General features: G+C 42.2%; 1 protein-coding gene across 2 annotated transcripts in view; it reads right to left on the reverse strand.

The window, feature by feature from the left end:
* LRRN1 (leucine rich repeat neuronal 1) overlaps positions 1-7,197 on the reverse strand; it is a 47,711-nt gene extending 40,514 nt beyond the window's left edge. The window contains exon 1 of one of the 2 annotated variants that reach the window (XM_025375278.1): positions 6,736-7,197. The gene's annotated coding sequence lies outside the window, so the exon portion shown is untranslated. Of the gene's footprint in view, positions 1-5,595; positions 5,986-6,735 lie in introns of those variants that run through there. The other variant, XM_025375279.1, reaches the window with a different exon arrangement.
* Positions 7,198-17,199: the final 10,002 nt, after the last annotated feature.

Consider the following 17,199-nt stretch of genomic DNA (forward strand, 5'->3'; position numbering starts at 1 on the left):
CTCACAAGACCACTTCTTTTACAGATGAACTTCATTGAGTGACTTGTCCACAGTCACAATGAACCTTTCCATGACTGTGATCTCTCAGTTATTGGGGAAAAGGAGAAAGAACAATCACATTTGGTATCTCAGGATGTTACAGGTCAAATGAGATACATATTTAAGGATCTGGCAAAGTTTAAAGCTCTAAAATATGAGGCAGTGACAGCTTTGTCAACTCAGCTGCATCTTCTCTTCATGCGGCGTGTGCTGTCCTACGTTTATTGCTATCGACTTTCTGTTTCCAGCCTCCTCTCCTGTTTACTCAAGACACACTGAATTCTGATCAAGTCCTACAAGAAATTAACTCCATCTTCAGTTTAAAGTTCTCGACAAACTTAAGGAGTCTACCCTCTCTCAAGCAACCATCCAACATACTTATGTTCAATGAGGCTAGATCGAAAATCGTCTCCCGCTGAGCACTTGTGTGGCAGGTAAAAGCCCGTTCTGTGAATTAACCAGTATGTTTCATAAAGCCTCTGCTGGCAGCTGACATCTGAATTCAGGCTGCTGCTTTTGTACTTCTGTAGCCTACACTCTCACCATCATAGCACACTATGCTGCACTTGTCAGTCTCCTTTCTGTAACCCCGACTAGACTGAAGCTCACTGAGGGCAGAGGCAGGATCCTTGGCACTGCTGACATTTGGACCAGATAATTCTTCATTGTGGGGCTGTCCTGTGCTGTGCATTTTGTTGAGCAGCATCCCTGGCTTCTACCCATTAGATGCCAGTATACCACCCTCATTTCTACCCTCACTTGTGACAGCAGCTGACAAAAAAAGGTCTCCAAATATTGCCAAATGTCCCCTCAGAGGCAAAAATCACCCTTGGTTGAAATCCTCTGTGCAGAATGCCTTTTTCATGCAGAGCACTCAAGAAATACTTGTAGGAGAATGCATAGGTTGATGGAAACAAAATGCTCCAATGTACAAGCTGCAGAAAAATCAAGCTAACTTATTTTAGTTTTATTGCTTTCTGTAACGCCTGGCATACAGCAGGTGCTCAACATATACTTGTGGGGTGAACAAATGTTTAATGATTGTAAATGGCTTCCTGTACCCCTGGTAAAATTTTTCCCCTCAGGTGGGCCCAGGTGAGGTGGTGAGCAACTGTCAATGCCAGGGAGAGAACAACAAAATCTCTTAGCTATGGAATTAGAGACTATAAACATCTTACCTTGCAGAAAGGTAGGGGCTGTGCCCAGACCATTAGCTCTCCATATAATTCTAGCTCTTGGGACAGAAATCAAATTATTTGCACTGGTAATATTTAAATCATCTACCAGTGTTCCTGGATCCTTTAATGCACAACTCTGATAGGGCCGTGAAGCACCAGGAGGGTTGCAGGACATCCAGAAGGTCAGACATTGAGTCATTAGTGTCACTGCTGGGAATTGAGCCTGCGCCTTCCTGATTCTCTGTACAGTACTTGATTACACTGATTATTATGGATGCAAATTAAGACTTATCACTATTGTGAAATAACAATGCAGGTTAATGATATTCTTTATTGCCATGCTAACATTTTTTTTCTAGAGGGGAAAATTATAGGCATGAAACCAATTAAGCCACCTTTCTTTCTTTTAAAGCTTTTTTAGTTTTTCTAAAGGATGATTCTTTCTGTGGCTCACTGCTTAATAGTGCAAACTCATTTTTTGTTTCCTAGGTCTTACTGAGATAGATGCTAATATTGGTACTGCCCACTGTCCCCCTACAAATTGAAAATGACTAGGCTAATACATTATCTCACAAAGGGCAGTCATAAATAGGAAGAGCAAATATTTTGAAATGAATATTCAACGGACATTCTCCTGAAGAGGTTAGGCATTGCTGGAAATGCCTCCCTTGAAAATCTTTGTTTACAAGATTGCCCTTTCCTGGACACCACTGTAGGATGGCTCTCTTCCCTGGATTGAAATGGTGGCTCCAGAATACAATGGCAGACTAATTTATGTGTTCCCCGAACTTAAATAGTTTTCCTTTACTCCCAGGTCTACAAAATATCTGCCACAGAAACCTTTCACATAGAAGGATGTCATGTCATATGTATATTGTTAATGTAACCATGGTAACCAAAAATGCCACCAGTGTGTCTGTTTCATACACAAATGAGGGGACAGCTGTGGAGTCCACATGTCTGCCAGTGGTATAATAGATGTGAGCTAGGACAGCCTGGGTTGGAAAATTACAACTCATTTATATTAATCAGAGCTTTCAAATAACACTCCAACCTCTGAGCAATAAAGAGTATAAATGGAAGGCAATAAGCCACTCTAAAAGCAGTTTTCACTCCACAGATTTTAAAACTAAGTGTCTTAAGCTGATACAGCAGCATCTTTAGAGGGTACTCTGAAGTAAGAGTGGACAGAACCTTGGGAATGTATTATTCCAAGTCCACCCTTAGCTTCTTCGCATCTCAGTTCATTAGGTAAAATGGTTCCATATAAGTTATGTGTTTATGTTAATTGTGGTACTGGAGGTATGGCTTACATAAACCTTTTAGTAATCTCACTGATTATGGCAGTTAGTCCTTCCAGCCTTATTCTCCCAACTTGATTATGTTATACATGACAAAATTGAAGGTTGGTATGGAGTTAAGCAACTGATCCAAGATCATCCAGCTATGACTGGATAATAGCTTGCTAACCAATCAATCAACTGATAAAATTGTTAATAACTCCCGACATTTGCCTAGAGCTTTGAAAACATTCAAAAAGTAAAACACACAATAGTAGTAAAGCTTGCATATTGTTTCTTTTAAAAAACTGTAACATAAAATGGTATGTATTTCAATTATTGGATAATACGCTTAACAGTTCTACAGGGTGCCCATAAAGTCTGGAAACATTTATCATTTTATCATGGATTATAATGCAATGTCAATAAACCATTTATCATGCATTTATCTATATTTGAAAACTTGGGAGGCTACATTCTGTAATAGATCTGTAAAGCAGGTGAATGCTAATATGCTAAAACAAGAAATTAAAAAGCAAACTTCACCTAAAAAGACTTGAGAACAAATGGATCCCTTGGTCACTAAAGTATTGAATTTTACAGATAGGGTTTAACTTTTATCTCTATTCTGTACTTTGAGCCAAAACAAGAGAGAATAAATGTTTTTCTGACTTCATCTATATAATTTCATCCTGAATTAAATATTAATCAAAGCTCTATTCATGAGTTAAAGATACTTTCATTGTTCCAGAAACATACGACTCTAAATGATCATATGATTCTAAAATGGAATTTGCTTTATCTCTAGATTGGCTTAACCCAAAATAGATGTTCAGCATAATTTTTAAAAATTAAATACAATATTTGAATAACCTGACATTAGTGCTGAAATGAATCATTCAGAGAACTATTATTTTGTAACTTAAAAATAAATTTTAAGTAAGCATTATGCAAGTCTTGTAAAAATGGCATCTGCATCCTATAATTTACCATATTTTATTTATGACTTATGGCCTACTTATGGTGGTATAAAAAGCCCACCATTCTGATTATTTATCATCATTATTTATATTCCACTGGCTTGGGAAGTAGCAATATAACTCTGTAGAGACCGATTTTCTTTAGTACCTAGTATATTCCCGTGAGTGTCACTGCTTTAGAATATGTGGTAATGGCTCTAGCAGTTTAGGTCAAGAAGGTGGCCTTAGCACAGACTTAACTAGTGAGAGATCAGTGGTTGAGTTTTTCCTTGCTTTCCCAGAATTTCAGACATTAACCAGAGCTAGCTGAGGTTATTTCTTTAGAACCACAGTCTGCAGTTGGATCCGGTCTTGAGATCTTTTATTTAGCAGAATGATCCTTTTCTAATAATTAAACACTTTATTACTTTTATTTACCAAGGAATGAGTTCTAATCTTTCCTTTCATTAGACTTGCAGAATAAAGATTACACAGGCAGGTTAACTGCCAAAGATAAGGTTTCACAAATGTGAGCGTCGTTTTTAAGTTACCAGGTTTCAAAAATACCTTGATAACTTTACAACAAAATGGTTTATAGTCTAGAAATGTCAAGTTTATTTTAAGTTACCCTTCAACTCTATCAGGAAGACAGAATCCCAGGCGTGAAGAGCCAAATTAAGAGTTTATTATGATGATTTGTTACTTTCTGACTTCTATATAGCTCTAAGACAGAAAATGCAAACTTGGCTATAACATTTTCTTACTGAAAATGGATTCAATTCATTTTTCCCCTCCTGGGAAAATATGGCCTTATGTATAAAAGGCATTGAACCTGCAAAAATAACTTAAGGGAACATGTAAAATAGCAGACTAACATCTGTTGTCCACCCCTCCCCCCAGACACTGGGCCCTCCAAAACAATGTTGTCTTTTTTTTTCTGGTGGGGGGTGGGGGGTGCTGTATTTTAATGTCCCTTTCAGTGAATATATAGGATACAGGGGCAAATGCTGTTCCATGAATAGGTTCTTTTTCCCTTCAACAGTGTTTGAGGTTGACAAAAGAAGAGGCCACTGGGGCTGGTTAGTCGTAGGTATTAATGAAATCGCCTGCCTCACGTGCGGCCCACACTGCCTGCCTTTTGTTCAGCTGTCGCACAATGCCAAGAGGTGAACAGTGCAGTGTGGTCACTCAGCTAATGTTAGACACAGCAGAAAGGCCCTTGCCCCACAGTCTATTGCACGACTGCCTCCCCGTTCACTGTTCTGTGACCTGAAAACCATTAGGGTAACTAGGGATGGGACAGTTGCATCACCTCCAGTTCTACAAGTTTGGTGCCTTAAGAACAGAAATGACTTTGACCAGACAGTGGACATTCTCAGGAGATCTTCATGTCGGTCAACGACAACGATCTTCTACTATAATGAATAGCTCTGAAGATGAGTACCAAATTTGAGCAAGAGTCAAATTATTAAAAGAAAACTCGAAAAGTTGAGGGGTGAATTCAGAAATCACTTCAAGCCGCCGGAAGTGGGTTAAAGTTACTGTCTGCTTCACACAAACCTTTTCCTAACTAGCACAGAATATCCAGCTTGAATACTGCACGAATGTATACAGCCAGGTAAAGAGCAAGCAGCACTTTGAGCTTTCAATACAATAGCACTTAAAGAATTTGTCTCTTGAATAAAGGTGTCAGCAAGCCATGGAATTTCCAAACAGAAAAACTCACACTGCGTCTTTATTCTATTTTCTTAAGGTCTATTGTTAACTGAAGACTCCTTGTCTTTTCAAATTCCTTCATGTGAATGGATGAGGCCAGACATCTGCCAGGATCCGCTCACATTTGCATGCAAATCAGAGACTTCGGGACACATATGGCCCTGGAGCCAATAACACTTTTACTCTAGATTTATACTGATTAAAGTGCCTTCCTGAACTTTCCACTCCTCCAGCCCTAGCTTTTAAAAATGAAATAATGAGCCTATTCCACTAATATTATTTAGACTGTCATGGCAAAACAAAACAAAACATGTTGTCTTTTATCCTCCACGCAAAAGCCCAAGTCGGCAGTACCTGTTCCCTCAGCCAATTAGAATTCCACTTTTCCTTTACTAATTTAGGTTTGGGAATGAAAATATTTACAGTGGGATGGGATTTATACTCTTAGCCTTTGCCTGTGAGGTTCAAGTGCTTCAAAACCATTTGTACACCGGCCAGTCATTCCCTCACGGCCAGGCTCTGTTCTTGGCGTTGGGGCTACAGCGGTGAACACGGCAAGCGAGGTCCCTTCGGGATCTGGCATCCGGGCCGAATCGCCTGGTCCGCGTTTCCGCGCGGGCTCCCCTGGAACCGTCCCGGGACGAGCGGCCCTCCCGCTGCTGGACTTTTCCCCCCAACCCCAGCCTGCCAGGCAGGGACTCCCTGGGCAGGAGGCGGGCGCCGCGGGAGGCGGGGAAGCGCCGAGTCGGCGGCTGCCCACACCCCTCTCCACGCAGCACAAAGGACACTCGCTGGCAAACTTTCCTCGCTTCTGACCCCGGCCGAGCCGGGAACTCAGCGCCGGCTCTGTTCCTGGCGGGGATGAGGCTTCCCTAACATTTTAGGCTCTCTGGCAAGCGTCCTTAGGGTGCCACTCCTTCTGGGCTCAAGGCTCACAGGCTGAGGTCTGTCCCTGCGTGGACCGCGGAGAGTTGGGTAGATTCTTCCCAAGGCTCTGACTTCAATACTTTCAATGCCTTGTCAATTATGCCTCTTGCCCCTTTCTCTTACCAAGGCCACCGCCAAGACACCCTTTTTCTTTTCTCTCCCCATAACCCGTCACTTTCCTTTCCCTCCTCTTGGCCCTCTTTCCAACTCCCTGGGCACCCTTTCCGCGCTGTTCTCCAGCCCCAGCTGCCTTCCCCAGTTCACATCCCGGCAGCCCTCCTCCCTCCCAGTCCCCGGGCACCACCCTCCCCTGGTCGGCCCCTGAAATCCATCGGGCTCGGCTCCAGTCACTGCCTTTTTCCTATTTCTCTCTGGCCTGCCTTCCCAACTAGCGCTCTCCCACACCTTTGTTTTTTGGTAAGGGGGACAGAGGGAAACGGGGCACTATATTCCCGTTTCCCGACTTCGTCATTTTCCCCAGCTCCATGAGCCGCGCCCCCTCGTCCCCCTTAGGCCCGCGATCTTATCCCGAGGTTCTCCAGACCCTGCAGAGTCTCCCACGCCACCAAGTTTGCCTCTACTTCCCCACAGTGCCTCCCACACCTCCCCCGCGGCGCGGCCGGCCAGGGCACTTACCCCGAGGCCCAGCTGGTGGGGGTGTTGGGGTGCGCACGGACCCGGCACCCGCGGCAGCAGCAGCAGGAGGAGGAGAAAGACGAGGAGGAGGACCGGCTGAGCGGCGCCTCCTTCCCAGTCCGCAGCGCGCACTGGCTCCTTGGGGGACCCCCGGCAGAGCACCAAGACTGGAGACGAGGCGGCGACACAAGCAACAGCTGCTGCACGAGGCTGGGCTCAATCGGCTCTTGGAGGCCGGGGCAGGGGGAGGCAGGATTGGGAAGGAGGGTCGGAGAAGTGGGGTGCAGAGGGCGGGGCAGCGAGCTGCCAGGTCCTGAGGAAGGCGCCCCAGGCGCCTAGGGATGCCGCCGCGCCGTGGCCGCCGCCCGAGCTGACGCCGCCGGCCCCTCTCCCTGCCCGGCGGGCGCTTGCAGCCGCGGGCGCACGGGCCTCGCCTAGTTCCGCCGCTAGCTGCCTGCGCCTTCGGTGCGCCCCGCTTTGTGCTCCCAGCAGCCGGCGTGCACCTGGTGTAAGCAAAGGCGGTCAGCTGATGGGCCGCGCGCGGATTGGCTGCTCCGCCGTCTCCTCCCCTCCCGCCCGACCCCCTTCCCGGCCTCCCCCTCCCGCCCCCGCCCCCGCCCTCGGCTCAGCCCCTTGCTGGGCACCATCTGTAGACCGCCCAACAAAGGCGCAGCGCGGCGGGCCTCGGGTGGCCGGGCCGCGCTGCGCCGCCGCGGTCGTCGCTGCAGGGAACAGCCGGCCGCCGCTTTTTGTCTAGGGGACAGCAGGCTGCGGCTGGGTAGAGAGGCGAGGCGCACTGCCGTTTCTTAGCAAAAGATAGACCAAAAGAAAAAAAGCGTCCGTGCTAGGAGGCCAGCTAGGCACAATGGGGCCACATCTCTTTGCAAGGTAGAACTCGGGCTCGGGAGCTGAGAATCAGACACAGTTCGGCCTGGGGTTGTGAGAGCGAAGTTTCCGGGTGAAATCCGACCCTGCGTCTTAAAATACAGGGCGCGTCCTCGGGCTGTGTGTGCGCGCCCGGGGGCGTCCTCCGCGGAGCTGGCCCGGGCCAGTGTCCTTGCCGCGGGAAGGAGGATTCGGACGCTTAACTCGGTGGAGAAGCCGCTTCCCATTTGAGGAGGCTTTCCGAAAACGTTTCTGAAACTTTGAAATTACAGCTTTCTGATTTGTTAGGTGTGGAAGTTGTGTTTAAATAGGCGGCGGAGGACTGAGAACGCAGTCTTATGTGGAGGGTGTCTCAGAGAAAGGGGAGGAGAGTGGGGAGGGAATGGGTCTTCGTAAACTGCCCGTGAACCTGCGTCTCAACTTCAAAGTCGCCAGCCCCGGAACAGGGCTCCAGAGAAGCCTTGGCATCCTTTATTGGGGGAATCGGCTTTAAGCGAAAGCATCATTAGCCCGTCAGTACTGAACAACTTCTGGCAAAGGAACGTGGTGACATTTCGTCATGATGTCTAAGCTTAGAACTTCTGGAGAATTTAGAAGGATACATTATTAGAGAATCATCTTTTGGATTCTTCAAAGCCACAGGATAAATTCAATGTCAGTAATCATGTTCTTGATCCCTATAAAATTTCTTGGTGTCTGGCGTAGTCTCTGATAAATGTTTGATGTCTTTGTGTGTCTTAATACTTTGTTATCCTGAAACTGTGTCATGTAGACATAAATGGTCACAATTTGTCTTAAAAGGCTTTAGGAAAAGATGATGTTAGCACTTGGGCTGGAAGGTCGTGCAGAGAAGGGGAAGAAAAAGGCCCACTGCTGTCTACAAATGAATAGGAAGATTTAAGATCTTTCAAAGCAAGTGGAGTCTAGACCCTTACCCAAATTTTGTAACATGATTTGGTCTCTTCCCCCCTTTTCATGCAGATTATCCATGGAGTTAGCATGCAGATAGCATGGAGTTATCTGATAGAAGGTGGCCTCTGGTGGAAGTACAGAAATTGAATGGTCAGGGAAAGATAGAATGCAGGTTTCTTTGGTAGTCTGTGTTAGGTTTCCGGCCTGACTTCCTGGGAGTGGAAGAGAGATGAAGTTGTGCCCTTCGAGGAGGAGCTTTACAGAGGTAGGTCTTGGAGGAGCAGTTGGAGCAATTGATTAATGATGGTGAGAATTGCTCCTAGGAGGCCAGATCTAGAACAGCCTCCAGGTTTTGGAAGAGGCTTCATGAGAATGGTATGAGTCAGGGACCAAGGTATGAATTTTGAAACCAGGCCAACACTGCTTAGATCCCAGCCCTGCAATTTATAAGCTGTACCCCTAAGGGCAAGTCACTTTCTCTCTTTAAGCCTTAGTTTCCTTGGCGGTAAAGTAGGGTTAATAACAGTACTTATCCCAAAGGATTGTGATGGTTAAGTGGGAGTAAACACATAAAATGCTTAGGACAGTGTTTAGTGTATAGTAAGCATTCAACGACAGGTGTAAACTCTAGGCATTATTAGGCAGATATTGAAGACTAAAATAAGACATCACTTCAGACAGGTGGGATAATGATTCCACATGTGACAGAATATCTCAAAGGCACTAGCTGCTCCAATGGAGGAAATGGACTCTGTCTCCCCGCTGTTCAATTCATTTCTTTTCAAACTAGCATATCATTTATTTAAACTAATTTCCCTCTTCCCCAAAGCAAGAGTGAGAAAGGCAGCTTTTCCCATTTCTACTTGACCACTACATGCATTTGGTTCCAGACAGAGAGAAGAGCATTATCATTAGGAAGACGTGTGTCAGGGATGGGGGAGGGAATTTGGGTGAGAGGATGGGGCTTGCTGTGGACAGAAGAGGACACATGAGCATGAGAATTATAAAAGAGTCCGAAATGTGGTGCAATTATTACAAATTTGCTGAATTGCCTGAATTGGTAATTGGTCCACATTTTAGAGATTGCCATTTTTTAACTCTGCAAAGGGGTTTTGGGACTGTCTTGTTAACTGACACTTAAAAGCTCCTTGTCATTGGGATGGATGAAGACGAAACATACAGTCAATGAAGCAGCATAACCAAGTCTCTTACTTCTTGCTTAAAGAGCTCAAATCCATCTGAATTACTCCTAGTGAGCTCACCCAGTCCTGGGATCCTGAATTTATTAGTAAAAAAGCACTTAATAGTTATTTATTAAGGTGTGGTAGAAGACCTTGGAATCTTTGAAGGAGAACGGAATTGGAGACAAGAGCCCAAGAGTTCCCAAGAGAGCAAGGTCTTACTGTTGATGTAAAGAGTTCTTGCCCCTGGATTGGCTGTGTTGAGACACTACAAACCCCTCTGGATTCCTGCACCCAGTCCCTCGAGGTTCTTTAGCTTTGGTTTGAAGGAACATTATAATTGGTATTAGCCTAATTGTACTGATCTATGTGGTAAATGAAGAAGAAAAAAGGTGAAACTTCAGAAGATAATCATATTTGAATAATCTTTAAAAGAACATCTGTTTTTTGAAAAGAAAATTATCATATGCCACTTAAAACTGCAATTTTTCAAAGTTGAAAATATGTCTCTAATTGAAATATTAATAGAGTACTGGTAGTCAGAGTTCTTTCCAATTTCTGAACTAAAATTTTAGTTTTAAAACAACCACCAGCAAGCTCTTAGAGGGTGATGACTGCAGCTTAAAATTATGTGACTATTGTGATCATTGTTAACTTTCATACCAAATATATTGTTTCCCTAAGAATTTTTGACAATGAGTGAGTTTACTACATATACATAGTTCCTGGTCTTCTAGGTTTCTTTTTTTGTTTGTTTTGTTTTGTTTTAACTGCATATGAAACATCTCAACAACAAAAAAAAAGGGATTCGTTGAGATTTCTGTAATTAAAACTAGTTTTTGCATTTTTACATTTAAGCTTAAAAATTTGACATAGAACTAAAGTGACCAACCATCTTAGTTTGCCTGGGAATCTCTAGGTTTTAGTCCTAAAATTCTCAACATCTCAGGTAACCCCTTAGTCTTGGATAAACCAAGACGGTGGGTGGTTCTAAATGGAACTAACATTAATAGGTTTATGGTGCTGTTGCAATTTTAGTTGAGTTACAGCTTTGCAGATATACCAAATAACATTTTATTCCTGACTGAATAAAGGGTTCTGTTTCCACTTGTAGAACTTGGTTGTTGCAGAGAAGTTGACAATCATTGTATTGGTCCATTCTCATACTGCTATGAAGAAATACCCAAGACTGGATAATTTATAAAGAAAAAGAGGTTTAATGGACTCATAGTTCCCATGGCTAGGGAGGCCTCACAATCATGGCAGAAGGCAAAGGACGAACAAAGGGATGTCTTACATGGCAGCAGGCAACAGACAATGTGCAGGAGAACTGCCCCTTATAAAACCATCAGATCTTGAGACTTATTTACTATCATGAGAACAGCACGGGAAAAACTTACCCTCATGATTCAATCACCTCCCACCAGGCCCCTCCCACGACATGTGGGGATTATAGGAGCTACAATTCAAGATGAGATTTGGGTGGGGACACAGCCAAACCATATCAGTCATCAAATCCAACTTCTTTATTTTTGTAGATTAAGAAACTAAGCCCTAGGAGAGGAACACGGCCAGTTTATTTACAAATCCTACTCTGAAAGCTAGACCGTATACTCTTTGGAGAGGGATGATGTGACCAGCTCCCCGCCCAGGGCCTATACCATGTAATGGGTACTCAGTAAACTTCTTTAAAATAAATGAAACCATAAATGTCTTTATGTAATCGGGTCACATTATTTCATGAGTATTTTCTTCATATCATTAAAAAGTCTTTGAAGCTATAATGCTTAATGGCTGCATAATTCTACCAACTTTTTGTTGGTGAGAATAAGGATTTTCTCAATTATTTGTTATCACATATAATAAACATACTTGTTTAAAAATACTATTTTGGTTATTGATCTATAGATACAAACTACACTTTATTATCAGTTTAACATATTCAACTTTTTCTATTTCCTTACTGTTCACCTTTAGCCAGCCAAACCTTACTAAAAAATAAAAGAACATTTGTTTGCTTTTGTAAAGATTTCAGTTGATAGAATTTTAGAATCTTCTTTGTTTTTAATTGTTTGCTCTCCATTCTAATTTCTCTTTTGTTTGTATAACAATGGTTAACATAAACTAAGAATTAACTCTGTGTCATTACATTACACTTAGTAATTTTTTTTTGCATTGGGAGAGGCAGTCCAGTGTAACGATTAAGAGCCAGAGCTCTTGATTTGGGGTCCCTAGATTTACATTACAGCTCAACACACTGTGTGAATTTGAACAAGTTACTAAGTTCTCTGTGCCTGTAATAGTACCTGTATCATGGAGTTTTGTGAGGATAAAGAGGTGCATATGCAGCATACCTATGTAACAAACCTGCATATATACTCCCGGAGTCTAAAATGAAAGTTTAAAGAATAATAATAAAAAAGATGCTCAACATCACTGATCATTAGGGAAATGCAAATCAAAACGACAATGAAATACTACCTCATGCCCATTGGGATGGCTATTCCACAAAAAAAAAACCAAACAACAACAACAACAACAACAACAACAAAAAACCACCAGTGTTGGCGAGAATGTGGAGAAATTGGAACCTGATATGGTTTGGATTGGTGTACCCACCCAAATCTCATGTCGAATTGTAATCCCTAATGTTGGAGGTGGGGCCTGGTGGGAGGTGATTGGATCATGGTAGTGGATTCTTTATGAATGGTTTAACACCATCTCCCTAGAGCTGTTCTTGTGATAGAGTTCTCATGAGGTCTGGTTGTTTAAAAGTGTGTAGCACCTCCCCCATCTCTCTCTTCCTCCTTCTGTGGCCATGCAAGACATGTCTGATCCCTCTTCGCCTTCTGTCATGATTGAAAGTTTCTTGAGGCCTCCACAGCCATGCTTCCTGTACAACCTGCAGAATTCAATTCAATTGAATTGTGAGCCAATTCAACCTCTTTTCTTTATAAATTTCTCATTCTCGGGTATTTCTTTACAGCAGTGTGAGAACAGACTAATACACAATGCCTGTGCACTGTGAATGGGACTATAAAATGATCCAGCCACAGTAGAAAACAGTATGGGAGTTCCTCAGAAAATTAAAATTAAAATTACCATATAACCAAGCAATTTTACTTCTGACTATGTGCTCAAAAGAACTGAAAGCAGGGTCTCAAAGAATTATTTGTACACCCACATGCATAGCAGCATTATTCACAATAACTAAAACATGGAAGCAACCCAAATACCTATTGAGGGATGACTATATAAACAAAATGTGGTATATACATATGTATTAGTCTGTTTTCACGCTGCCAATGAAGACATAGCTGAGACTGGGTAATTTGTATAGAAAAAGAAGTTTAATGGACTCACAGTTCCACGTGGCTGGGAGACCTCATAATCATGGCGGAAGGTGAAAGGCACATCTTACATGGCAGCAGACGAGAGAATTGAGAGCAAAGTGAAAGGAGTTTCCCCTTATAAAGCCGTTAGATCTTGTGAGACTTACTGCCACAAGAACAGTGTGGAGGAACTGCCCCCATGATTCAGTTATCCCCACTTGGTCCCTCCCACAACATGGGAATTATGGGACCTACAATTCAAGATGAGATTTGGGTGGGAACACAACCACACCATATCAACATACAATGGAATATTATTCCACTTTAAAAAAATTCTGACATACCCTACAACATGAATATGAAATGGGGACATTGTATTAAATGGAATAAGTCAGTTACAAAAAGACACATACTGTATGATTGCACTTATATGAGATACTGAAAGTAGTCAAAATCATACAGAAAGTAGAATAGTGGTTGCCAGGGCATGCAGGGAGCAGGGAATGTGGAGTTATTATTTAATAGGTGTAGAGTTTCAGTTTTGTAAGATGAAAAGAGCTATGGAGATGGCTGGTAGTGATGGTTGCATAACATTAGGAGAGTGCTTAGTAACACTGAACTGTACACTTAAAATGAATAAGATGGTAAATTTTATGTTTGTATATTCTATCACAAGGAAAAAGAAGTGTGTATGTGCCTAGCATATAGCAAGCACTCACTAATATTAATGTATTAATATAATGGTCACTGAGAACAAATAAACCAAAGACCATCAGTGGCTTAAATAAGGCAAGTTTATTTCATATTCAACTAACAGAGTATGTTTCTGGCCGGGTACCCTCTACCTAGTCGTTCCAGGCCCAGGTGACTTCCATTTTTTGCTTCTTGCTCCTCTATGGCTATAGACATTTTTTCTTTTGCACAGAGTGTAGAGAAAGAAAGAGAATAAAGGATCACATGGGAACGTTCTATGGGCCAGCCTAAGAAATGGCTCATATTATTATTGGTGAGAACCCAGTTACATATCTATGTCTAACAACAAGGGAAGCAGAGGAATATAGGCTAAGTATGTGCCTAGAAAGTAGACAGAGAAATTGTGCAACATATTGCAATCTGTATTAGCAATATGGCAACGTACATTAGAAACACAGTCATCTCTCCTACCATTGGCTGTTACCTTACTTAGTCCTCATAACGAGTCTGGTAAGGTAACAGAGAAAATGACTAGTTCAGGGACATCCTGCAAGTAGGAGGGTTTCATTATAGCAAACAAAATGTGTATACAACACCTACTAGAGCAGTGCTTTCCAGTTCTCTGTTCAGCTTAAAACTTTTCTTGGTTGATTGCTAACCTAATTACCATCAACACAGTGCCTTCTTGAAGCTCCCGGAGACTTCAAGCAGGGAGAAGAAGACTGTCAGCTGCCCCGCCGGCTGCTTGTACTTCTTATTCTTTCAGTAACGTCTTTCTTCTTTCAGTAACTATAAAACTTTAAGGAAGTTCAGAATTGTTCCTCATAAGAAAGTGCTTAGAGACTGCTGCACTGGAATTCAATGCCCCTATTATCATAAATTTAATATCCACACTTACTTTTAGTCCTAGGGGCCTATGAGGCTATAAAAGAAAGAATGGCAGATAGAGTAGACACAATCGGCTTATACACATTTTGCAGAAACACTGAAGCCCACAGAATTTCCTCTACATTTCATTTAGTACCTTCTTCTGTCAAGTTTGTCTCCATTTTGCCTGTACTTCATTTTATTTTTATAATAGAGAGCTCTCATACTTGTTATCTCTGAGTATGTTAACAGTCTCTTTTGAGTAAAACATTGCCCATATTGCATTTTCGTGGATAACTAAGTATTCACCTACTGGACCAATCATCTGTTGAAATCCGTATTTTCTTGAATTCAGTTCATATCGTACTCTTGAGTCTGTATCACTTTGCTTAAACTTTGCATCACATCCAAGCTATCTTTTGGAAAGGAGACTGAATTTTTGAGTTTGGTAGCCTTGGAGAAAGAAGGCTGCAGATGGATGTGTGATATATGAATGGTGACTTATCTAGTTACTAGAAGCAAGGTCATATTGTAATTCAATTCAGTAAGGACCCACTGGAGCTATAAAGAGCCTTAGAGATGATCTGGCTCAACCCTTTCATTTTATAGATGAGCAAACTGAAATCTCAAGAAGGCCAACGCGTCCACGTACTTCAGAGCATCTTGGAAATTTGACTGGATTTAAATCCTTATCCAAGGTCCCACTGCTGGTTAATAGGAGAGCTGGGCTAAAATCTCATTTTCTTGATTTTTCTCTTATATTAGTGTAACTTTAATTAGGATCCTCAGGCCTTCCGGAAGTTCATGGGATATACTTTTAAGAGTCTGCGACTTTGCTATATATGAACCTCAAAGCGCAGATAACAAAAGCAAAAGTATATGAATAGGATTATATCAAACTAAAAAGCTTTTTCACAGCCAAGGAAACAACCAACAGAGTGAATAAACAGCCTACAGAATGGGAGAACATATATGTCTCATACATACCATACATCTGATAATGGGTTAATATCAAAAATATATAAATAAACAGTTCAATAGTAAGAAAATAACCTGATTACAAAATGAGCAAAATATCTGAATAGACATTTCTCAAAAGAATATGTACGAGTGACCAACAAGTATATGTCGATTTTTTAAAAATTCTCAAAATCACAAATTATCAGAGAAATGCAAATCAAAACCACAATGAGCTATCACTTCACACCTGTTACAGTAGCTATCATCAAAAGATGAAAGAAAAGTTTGGCAAGGATGTGTAGAAAAGAGAACATATATATATATATATATATGTTTGGAGAGAGAGAGCTCTGAACCGAAGTCAGAAGATTTGAGTGTGTCACTTGCCAGCCGTGTACCTCTCAATGTGCCATTGACAGTCTCTCAGCTTTCACATGCTCCCTGAGAAGTCAGAGTGAAAACATCCATCTGGCCTGCCTCCTCAGTTTCCAGATCAAATCAAACTGTTCAGGGAAGTACTTTGCAAATGGTGGAATGTGTAGACCATTTTATCATGATGCTGGGATAGTGGAAGGCTCTGTGAGTGGTGGGCTTCCAGAATGGGGTTCCCACAGACTGTGGCTGCCTGTGCCATGTGGATGATGTCTAGTGTAGAATATACCAGCCAACTGCACCTGCTCCCTTTCACTTCAGTGCCTGAGAAGAAAACAGAACTGCCAGCAGTCCATGGGACAAATGACTAAACGCCCTCCAGACAGTTCAGAGTCCTCTGCCTTTCAGACTTCGGTTCTTCGTGAAGGAATCTCGGTCTGGAAAGCAGGAAGAAATTTGTTATCGAATTTTTCCATCACAGGCAAGTTTTGGTTTTCATAATAACAGTAATAATAATGGCTAATTAAGTATGAACTGTGTGCTAGGCATGGTGCAATTTCTGCTTGAATTCTATGTAATTCTTAGAATAATCCCATGATACAATTAGATGTTATTTATTACTCTCAATTTTTTTTCAGATGAGGCTACTGAGACCTTAATGAAGTTAGATTATATGCCCTGGATCACCAATCTGATACCAGAGCTCAAGCTCTCAACTCTGATGTGATATATAGTCCCAGATTCTATCTATGCCATAATACTAGAGACTGAAAGGCTTGCACTGTTTTGACCATATCAACACTGATACTACGCCTACTGGGGAAAAGATTCTAAATTCAAAAAAACATAATGGATTGAAGTCGTGTCCAACAAGCTGTCCCCAGATATATTCTTTCTAAAATGAGGAACAATGAGGAACATGAGGACTACTGCTCACATTTTATTAGAATAACAGTCACATTCACAAAATAATATTTGAAAGTAGGGTATTTAAAAATTTTTGATGTGTAAAAGGTAATGAAATTTCTGTTTATGACACTGGAGCTTTCTGACTGGGGCGCATGGAGGGCCAGCCATGGGCCACGTGGTTGATTCTTAAGGGTGGGGCAGTTATACGGGATATGGTTTGCCAAATCACTTCCTGGAATGCTTCCTGGTGAGCCTCTGGTGAGAACTGAATTCTAGACTCAATCTCACCACTCATCACTTTCCATCTCTGACCCTCTATGTTCTGTATGTGTAGAATGAGATCACTGAAAGTA

Source organism: Theropithecus gelada, chromosome 2, assembly GCF_003255815.1.
Source record: "Theropithecus gelada isolate Dixy chromosome 2, Tgel_1.0, whole genome shotgun sequence".
Lineage (NCBI taxonomy): Eukaryota > Metazoa > Chordata > Mammalia > Primates > Cercopithecidae > Theropithecus > Theropithecus gelada.